A 9,554-nucleotide genomic window follows, 5' to 3' on the forward strand; every position below is an offset into this window, starting at 1 on the left:
AATCCCCTAACACTCGATAAAAGAGAAAAAAGCCTAGAGAGGGATGGAAAGCGATCCCTGAATAGAGTCAGGGGTTGGAAAAGAGTGATGTTATCATTAGACTACTTCCTGCTGATTGGGGGCATTGAGTTCCTTGGGGCAAGTTTGAGCTTCCTCATCAGGATATCTGATATTTTCTTGTTTCTTCTTTGCATACAACTACGTAACAAACCACAACCAAAGCAAACAGCAAGCAGCAACCAACAACAAACCCACAACCCCCCTGGACAACCAACAGTCACCCACCCCACCTATCTAAATGGGCTCTAGCATTTCTATACCTTCTGAAAATATCCCAGAATTCCAAACATCACAGTCTATCTGCAGCTAGCCTCTACAGCACATCTCTGCTAGAGCATAAGTTAAATCACAGTCAGCTGCTACAAAGCAGCCCCAAATGCCCACACCTGGGATTAAAACAAAAACACATTCTTATAATAGTTCTTTTTCTTTTCTTTTGGTTTTTCAGGACAGGGTTTCTCTGTGTAGCCCTGGCTGTCCTGGACTCACTTTGTCGTCTGGGCTGGCCTCTGCCTCCTGAGCGCTGGGTTAACGTAGTGTACCACCACACGAGGCTATTTCTTTCTCTTTTTTTTTAGATTTATTTGATGTATATGATCACTCTATTTGCATGTACACCTGCACACCAGAACAGGGCACTAGATCTCATCATAGATGGTTGTGAGCCACCATGTGGTTGCCGGGAATTGAACTCAGGACCTCTGGAAGAGCAGCCAGTACTCTTAACCACTGAGCCATCTCTCCAGGCCCCTATTTCTATGGTTTGTTTGTTTGTTTGTTTTTTGTTGTTGTTTTTTTAAGAAACCCAAACTCCAAAATTCTCATTACAGAAGTAGGCTGTGGCCTTGCAGAAGTACACAAAGGGTGGGTAGAAAGAATTTAGTTTGGTTGGTGGGTCAAGGTACAGATGAGTGAGGGAGTGTTTTCCAAGCTGCCATCTGCAAGGCTCTGGGCTTGATCCTCAGCTGGGGTGGGGGCGGGGAAGGGAGAGCAGCAGAGTGTTGCCTTAGCCTGGAGGCTCTCCTTCCTGTCCTCATCCTCCCCCCCTCCCCACAACTTACCCTGGTCCTGCCTCTGAGGGCATCTCTGAGGGCTCCTCCATCTGAAGCTCCTCTGAGCACTCCTGGGCTGATCCTGTGTGTTCGGGCTCCCTCTCTGGTCTCCTGGAAGCTACAGGCTGCTCTCTGCTGTCCTCCTCTGTGGCATCGGCAAGCCCAGCCTGAAACAGAGATGGGATGAGTCTGACCTTGAGCCAGGCCATGAGGCCCTTCACCTGCTCCTCCTTGCCCATCCTCCTGTCCTCCCCTCTCTGCTGGGGAGGCACTGAAGAGAGGTGAAGAGAAAGACCAGGAGGTGGCTGGGAGGTGGGTGGTGGGCCTCACCCTGCTGCTTAGCATTATGGTCTGTGGCATAAAACCGGAGGTCAACCAGAACATGAGCCAAAGGACTGTCCTGAGGGCTGTTTGGGAGAATGGTGGTGGTCGAGGACTAATGCCTTCCACAGTAGCATCCCTCCAGAGCCCAGCTGATGGATACTTTAGCTCTCTGAGACAATGAGATATATAGCCGAGATATATAGCCGAAACTGGCCTTGAACTTGACATCCTTCTGTCTCAGCCTGAATCCTGAGGTTACTGGTGTGTGCCACTATGTTCCACCCCTGGATTTTTAATCTTTAATCTCCATCTTGGCCATCAGTTGCCAGTAGGGTGAACCTTAAGCCAACGTAGCTCCCCAGAAGACAGAGGACCTCATGTACCTCATTAACTAATGGATGAAGTTGTTTTAACAAAAGATTCTCATGGGAGCCAACTCTAGCAGATACCTACCACAAAGCAGGGCCTCAACAGACTTAACCAGTCAGTCCTTATCTCTCTCTCTCTCACACACACACACACACACACACACACACACACACGGCTGAAAGGGCTACAGAGATGCCTCAAGGACACAGAGCTAATTAAGGAGCAGGATTGATGCCCCATGTCTGCTTGCTGAGAAAATGAATGAAAGGTGGAAAAGGAGGCGGCTCAGAATGTTTGTCCAGAGCTCCTCAAGCAGACTCTTGGCAAGTGTGAAATGACCCCCACGGACTAATATATTGAGGTTGGTGTGAGGAAAGCACCTGGGTCACGAGGGCTCTGCCTCCCCCAACAGATTCATATCTTCTGCAATAGATCCATGGTGGCTTTGTTGGGAGAAGCTGGGATGATCTGGCCTAGGACAATGTTTGGGTATCAGGCTGACAGAGGCTACTCACAGCCAGCCACGGTTGTTAACTTGATTGGATTAAGAAATTCCTGGGGGCTGGATATTTGGCACACACCTTTAATCCCAGTACCCAAAAGGCAGAGGCAGGTAGATTTCTGAGTTCGAGGCCAGCCTGTTCTACAGAGCACGTTCCAGGACAGCCAGGGCTACATAGAGAAACCCTGTCTCGAAAAAAACAAATACACACAGGCAGGAAGGCACCACGCTAGAAATGACGTTGAGAACCAAAGTGAAGGTCCGCCCACCTGATTGGCTGACATGGTGGGCTCCGAATTGGGCTCCGCATCAGCCTCCGTTTTGGTGGAACTCAGGCCAGGACTTGATAGGACCGCTGGAGCCTCTGCCTTGTTCTCTGGGGGTGTGGGGGTGTTTTCGTTTTCCATTGTTCTGAAGTCGGCAAGATTCCCAAGGCGAGGGGCGCATCAGCTGCTGTTACCAAGGAGAAATCCAGTCATGCTCCCACCAGGCCTGAGACCCCATTGCTGCGGCTGCTGCACACCAGAGCAGGTGTGGGGTCAGGGGAGAAGCTGGGCTAGGCTGGCAAGGAGCCTGAGCCTAACGAGTAGCTCGCCCTACGTAGCAAGAGCTCATCCGACTCTTTAATTTTCACACTGAACCTGTGAAAGAGACTCAGGTGAGCTGCCCAAGGTTCAGAGTAGGCCCAGACCCACGGTGCAAACCACAGGGCTCTGCATCTTCACTGAAATGCAACCCTGCTCCACCCTCAAGGCCTGCCTGAGGGTCTAGGGGAAATGGGATGCTGGCCTCATCCAAATGAAGCATGTAGGGCCTTACAGGACATCTCAGAGCCTTTAGAGCACCATTGTACATTTAAAAGGGAGTCTATCAGGAGATGGGGTGTCGCTAAACTGGTAGTGTGGTTGCCCACTGCACACAATCGCCACACAAGACCAGGTATGGGGCCCAGGCCTATGTTCCCGGGAAGTAGAAGCAGGACGATCAAGAGTTCAAGGTCATCCTAGGCTATATTGTGATTTTGAAGCCAGCCTGGACTACGTGAGATGAGAGTAAGAGCCAGAGAGACAGAGAGACAGAGACAGACAGGCAGAGGCGATGATGTAAATGCTGCTTCAGTGAAAACCCTATGCTCTTTAAACAGCTGAGGCTTTTACCAAAAGCTTTTACTGAGTTTTTTTTTTTTTTTTTTTTTTTTTTTTTACCAAAAAATATGTCTTTTGGTCCTGGGACTCCAAGTTTCCAGTGGCCATGGTAACTACCAAAGCACCCACATACCCTGCTGCCCTGGACATGTTCTTTTATTAATCTTCCTCAGGGTCTGTGGTGGTTTGGGTAGGAAGAGCCCCCATAGGCTCATCTTATATTTGAATGTTTAGTCACCCAGGAGTGGCACTATTTGAAAGGATTAGAAGGATTAGGAAGTGTGGCCTTGTTGGAGAATGTGTTTCACTGGGCATTGGCTTTGAGGTTTCAGGAGTCCATGCCAGGCCCAGAGGTGCTCTCTCTCTCTCTCTCTCTCAGCTATTGCTCCAGCACCTGCCCATATGCCACTATGCTGATAGTGGACTAAACCTCTGAAACTGTCGGCAAGCCCCCAATTAAATGCTTTCTTTTATAAGCGCTGTCTCCATCACCGTGTCTCCTTACAGCAATAGAAGAGTGACTAAGACAGGGCCTCTCCTTTTTCCTGTCCTCTGGAACCTCACTTCCATCTGTATCACAGGGCAGGACCCAAATGTTCTGTTCTAGTGCAAGCGGCCTCCTGTTCTTCCCCCCAAGGCCTGTGTCCACATCTCTGCTTTTCTAGAATCCTGACTTCATCCATGCTTCCAGTCACTGAGTTGTGTGTGTGTGTGTGTGTGCATGTGTGAGTCCTGTGTGTGTATGTGTGTGTGTAGGCCTGAAGCTTATCTCAGCTGGCATTCTGTTTAAGACAGGGTCTCTCATTGGCCTTGACCTTGCCAGGTAAGATAGAGCTAGACTGGCTGGCCAGGGAGCTTCACAGGTCTGCCTGTGTCTGCTGCTGCAAGCACGGGCAACCCAAGTGCATAGGACTTATACCTGCCTTTATTTGCTGTTGCTTAAGGTTTGTTCATTTTTAATTTACATGTATGTGTGTGCGCCTGTGTGCGTTTATGGTGACTGTGTGCGTGCAGGCCCCCAGGGAGGGCAAAGGCTGTCAGATCTCCTGGAACTGGAGTTACAGATGGCTGTGTCCACCATGTGGGTGCTGGGTACCCAGGTCCTCAGCAAGAAGAGACAGTGCTCTAACCACTAAGCCATCTCATGCCTCCCCAATATCCCCAGCCTCCCCCGCCCCCAACACACACACTTCAAGGAAAAGAAAACAAAACAGAACCAGCCACAGTGGTACATGCCTGTAATCCCAGCACTCAGGGAGACAGAGGCAGGTGGATCCCTGTGAGTTCAGGGCCAGCCTGGTCTAGAGAGTGAGTCTAGGACAGACAGCCATGGCTACACAGAGAAACCCTGTTTCAAAAAAAAAATCAAAACTAAACCGAAACAAGAGAAACAAAACAGAACAGGGGTTCTGGTAGCTGAACTCGGGTCTTCATGCTTACAAAGCTATTTACTCCCCGACCCAGGCTCCTTTAGGGCATCACCTGCCCTGCTTCTAGGGTGGCATCTTGGCTGCTTTCCGCGCTCACTAGTTCTCACAGCTCAATACCCCCATCCCCGAATCCCTCCGGGGAGAGCCTGTGACCTGGAGGATCTCAGCGGCCTTTCCTTTCTAAGCCACAGCAGGCAGGCTACTGTCCATGGAACGGCCTCCTCTCTGCTGGAAGTTCTTGAGCTGAATTCTCTTCACACCCTGTGAGCTATGGACTCGGCCCTTCCTGTCCAACAGAAAACCAAACAGTACTCAGTTGACTAACGTCTTGCCCAACATCGCGTGGCTCATCTCCCAGGAACTGGATTCCAACCCCATATCTATTCAGCTCCCCAGGTGGCGCTGGGTTATCCTACCACTTGGAAGCCTGAGCCACTTATTCACCATTTAGGGCCAAACACCTGTATCACTCATGTGCCAGGTCTTGGGGACATGACTCCCCTCACCCCAGGGATGCAGAGGATATGTCCCTGATCATTTCTGCTGACCCACACCCACTTCTCCTCCTGTTGTCTCTACCGCCTCCGAACAGTAAGCCAGATCACAGGCCTCTGATCCCAGCTGGCAGGAAGTGCCAGGCCCCCCTGCCCTCCTCCCCAGTCCCACCTGGACCAGCTCCTGTGCGACCCAGGCTCTCAAATGGCACGAGCAGTTGTGGCTGTGGCCAAGTTTCTCTTTCTTCCCCTGTGGTTTGCCACTTCCCCCACCTCTTTCCCATTAAGGCTCCCCTAATCATCCCTCCTCTCTGGAGCGTGCTGCTCCAGAGGGGGCTGACCTATCTGGGGAAAAAAAATCCCCTCTGGTCCCAAAACACACCTCTCTTCCTTTGTCCACCATCTCCCTCTCGACCCCGGAATTCTCAGGTCCCAGTGTTCTACTGATCACAGTCTTAAGAGAACAGAAGCCCCAGGGGAGACCAGACCCTGTCTGTAGCTAGCTGGCAGATTAAACAAGGAGGAGGAACCTCTGGCCAGACTCCAGGGACAGAACTGGGGCAGGGTTGACACTGTCAGGCTTCATCCTTCTTTCAGAGCACCTGATCCCCTCAACAACTCCCCCCCCTTTTTTTCTGTTTGTTTTTTGAGATAGGATTTCTCTGTGTAACCCTGGCCTTTCTGCAGCTTGGTCTTTACACCAGGCTGGCCTCCCACTCACAGAGATCCACCTGAGTCCTGGGATTACAGGTGTGTGCCACCACCTGCCCAGCCTGATCCCATTTTCTGTTAGCCGCTTTATTGAGCTGTGCCTCACATGCCTACAGCCCGTGAGAGTCCTCCTAGAGGGTCTTTGGGTGGGACCTCTTTCCAAAGCAGCCACGTTCTGAATCAAAATTCTGCTCCATCTTCCCCCTTTCTGTTTAAGGTAAAAGTCTGACACCGTTTACCTTTTACAATAGAAATGATTACCAGTCTACAAACTTAACAAATATATCCTTATGAAAATCCACTGTCGTGATGATCCTCCATAGCTGCTGTCCTGATTACCTTCAGCAAAAGTCCATTTCGGCATCAAGGCTTTCCAGTCTGCTCTCGGCTCAGATCATCAATCGTAATGGAACCCCTAGTCTTTCGTCCCCAGCATAACACATTCCCATCCTGATGTTAAGATGTTACAGTGTCCTGATGTCCTGATGTTAAAGTGTACAGGCTGATCTACTTTGGCAGTGCTTTTTCTACCACCCAGTGTCTTTCAGCTAATCTTATTGCACCTTTCTGCTCATTAAGGTACAATTAGATCTTTATGGATCCACACATAAATTAGACTCTTAGGCACTCGAATTCTATGTCTGGCTCCACATCAGCGAGCCAGTCCTCCTTACCCATGGTTAACGGGATGCCTATCTTGATCCTCAGTTTCATTAGGTACCATAGGTTCACAATGAACCATTTCCTGTTCTCTTAATTCCTCAGTCTCTTGTATCTCAAGCCTTTGTATTACCATAGCTAATTTTCCTTGTTGTACTGTAAGACCTGGGGTCTCACAGTTCAGGAGTTCAAGACCGCGCCCTTCCCAGAAACTCCCACAGACCACGACTCGTTGCAAAAGCAAAAGGTTTAATTTAACCATTGTGCAATGGGGTCACCCCTGCCACTCAGCAAAGAGTGGCACTGGGAGACAAAGGCCTAAGGTTTTTAAAAGAAAAATTTCGGGAAATTTGAAGTTGCAGTTTTGGCAACTTAGGATTGGATGAGGAAGCTATAAAGTAAGATAATTGGTTAGTCTTAGGTGCTCAAGTTTGGCCAGTCCTGCCAAGTGTGGATGCAGCTGCAACTGAAGGTGGGGGTGGTTAGCTCATCCTTGAAGATTGGGGCTGCGGGCTCTTGGCTGGAGGTCAGGAGCTACTCAGAAGAAGAATTGGGGCCATCTGGGTTGGTTACTAAGAAACATTATCTCGAAGACAAGGGTCTGGTCGTTCTTTTTGCTGAGTGAAGGTCATTGCTCGCTTTTTTTCTATCTGTCTTCATAGATAGGGTCACATTTTTCCATTTTCTGGAAAGGTACTAAGAGGCTTTAGCTTAACCTGAACCTAAAACTCAAAACTATAGGCTTTAGAAGACATACAGGTTACAAAGTTAATCTAACCCTTTCAGTACAGCTATTTTTCAACCTTTAAAAAAAATATTTAATTAATTCACTTTGTGTCCCAGCTGTAGCCCCCTCCCTCTTTTTTTTTTTTTTTTTTTTCCGAAGAAAAAAACAAAGATTGTGATCAGAAGCAGACCACTCCAGTGGTCGAAACTGCAATGAGTATTGAGTATTGCAATGGCTTTTTTCAAGTAATATTTCTAGCTTCTCAACCCCTACCCTTGGTCTTGAAAGATATGAAATGGAATTTCCCTTTTCTTTTCCTTTCTTTCTTTCTTTTTTTTTTTTTTTTTTTTTTTTTTTGAGGCAAGATTTTTCTGTGTAACAGAGCCCTTGCTGTCCTGGACTTGCTTTGTAGACCAGGCTGGCCTCAAGAGTTTCCCCCTTTTAAAAAAAACTATTTATTATTATGTATATAGTGTTCTGCTTGCATGTACACCTGCTGACCAGATGGTTGGGAGCCACTCTGTGGTTGCTGGGAATTGAACTCAGAACCTCTGTAAGAGCAGACAGGGCTCTTACCCGCCAAGCCATCTCTCCAGCCCTGAATTTCCCATTTTTTAATGCTGAAAAAGTCTGTCTTTATAATTAAAATTGTCTTTTGGGGTGGCTCTCTGTGATTCAATGATAGTGTGCTGTCTCAGAGGCTCATACAGCTGGATCGTACAGACCTAGAAGGTCTTTGGATGTGATCTCTTGCCATAGCAGCCATGTTCTGAATCAAAATTCTGCTACACCCTACTGAGTGTTTTTTATGTTTTATACATTCTAGACACAAATCTTTCATACTATGTATGGATTGCATTGATTTTTTCCCCCATTATTTAGGTTGTATTTTTGCTTGTCTGTTATTTGAAAAGCAACCAGAATTCCGGTTCTAGGGAATCATACGCCCCTTATTCTAGCCTCCTAGGTTCCCAGGCATCCATGAGGTGCACAGACATACATGGAGGAAAACACCTATACACATAAAAAAGAAGCCCGTACCCATGCCCTTAGTGGGACTCACTTTCCTCAGTGCCTCTCTCCCAACCCTTAAGCCTTTATTATTATTGTTGTTGTTTTTCAAGACAGGGTTCCTCTGGATAGCCTTGGCTGTCTTGGAACTCACTCCGTGGACCAGGCTGGCTTAGAGCTCACAGAGATCCACCTGCCTCTGCTTCCTGAGTGCTGGTATTAAAGGCATGCACCACCACTTCCTAGTATATTAAAATATCTTTAGTAAAATCTCCAACTTGACTTCATTTTACTGGCAAGTCCTCCTAAAATTATTTTCGGAAGCCACAAATCTTGTTTTGAGGTCCCTAAAAGATTAGGGGAACTCCTAGAGCCCCTGAGGGTGACAGTATGGAACTTCATCTCTGTCCCCTCACTGCTGACAAGGATACTTAGAACTTATAGCCATCCTCCTGCCTCTACCTTCCCATGCTGGGATTGCAGGCATACCATCGCATTCAACCTTCAATCATGGCTTTTTTTTTTTTTTTTTTTTGAGACAGGGTTTCTCTGGGTAGCCTTGGCTGTCCCGGACTCACTTTGTAGACCAGGCTGGCCTCAAACTCACGAAGATCCACCTGCCTCTGCCTCCCCAAGTGCTGGGATTACAGGTGTGCACCACCCCGCCTGGCTGGAGGAAAAGGATTCTTTTTAAAATGATTCATTTTATGAAGCTTCACTTTATAGGCTCTAAAATACAACTCTCAACTCAATGAAAATAAGAGACTGTTTTGGGGCCAAATAGAAGTGTCCATGGCTCAGGGACACAGATTCAAGTTACCCAAGTACATGTTCCAAGGTATGGTAAGAGCTGGAAATTTCATGACATTTTTATAGTGACTGTCTTAGTCGGTGTTCTCTCACTGTGAAGAGACACCCTGGCCACAGGTACTTTTTTAAAAAGCACACCTAATTGGGGCTTGCTTACAGTTTCAGAGATTTAGTCCATTTCACCATGCTGGGGAGCATGGCATCCATGCAGACTGATGTGGTGCTGGAGAAATAGTTGAAAGCTCTAAATCTTGATCTG

Source organism: Meriones unguiculatus, chromosome 3 (genome assembly GCF_030254825.1).
Source record: "Meriones unguiculatus strain TT.TT164.6M chromosome 3, Bangor_MerUng_6.1, whole genome shotgun sequence".
NCBI lineage: Eukaryota > Metazoa > Chordata > Mammalia > Rodentia > Muridae > Meriones > Meriones unguiculatus.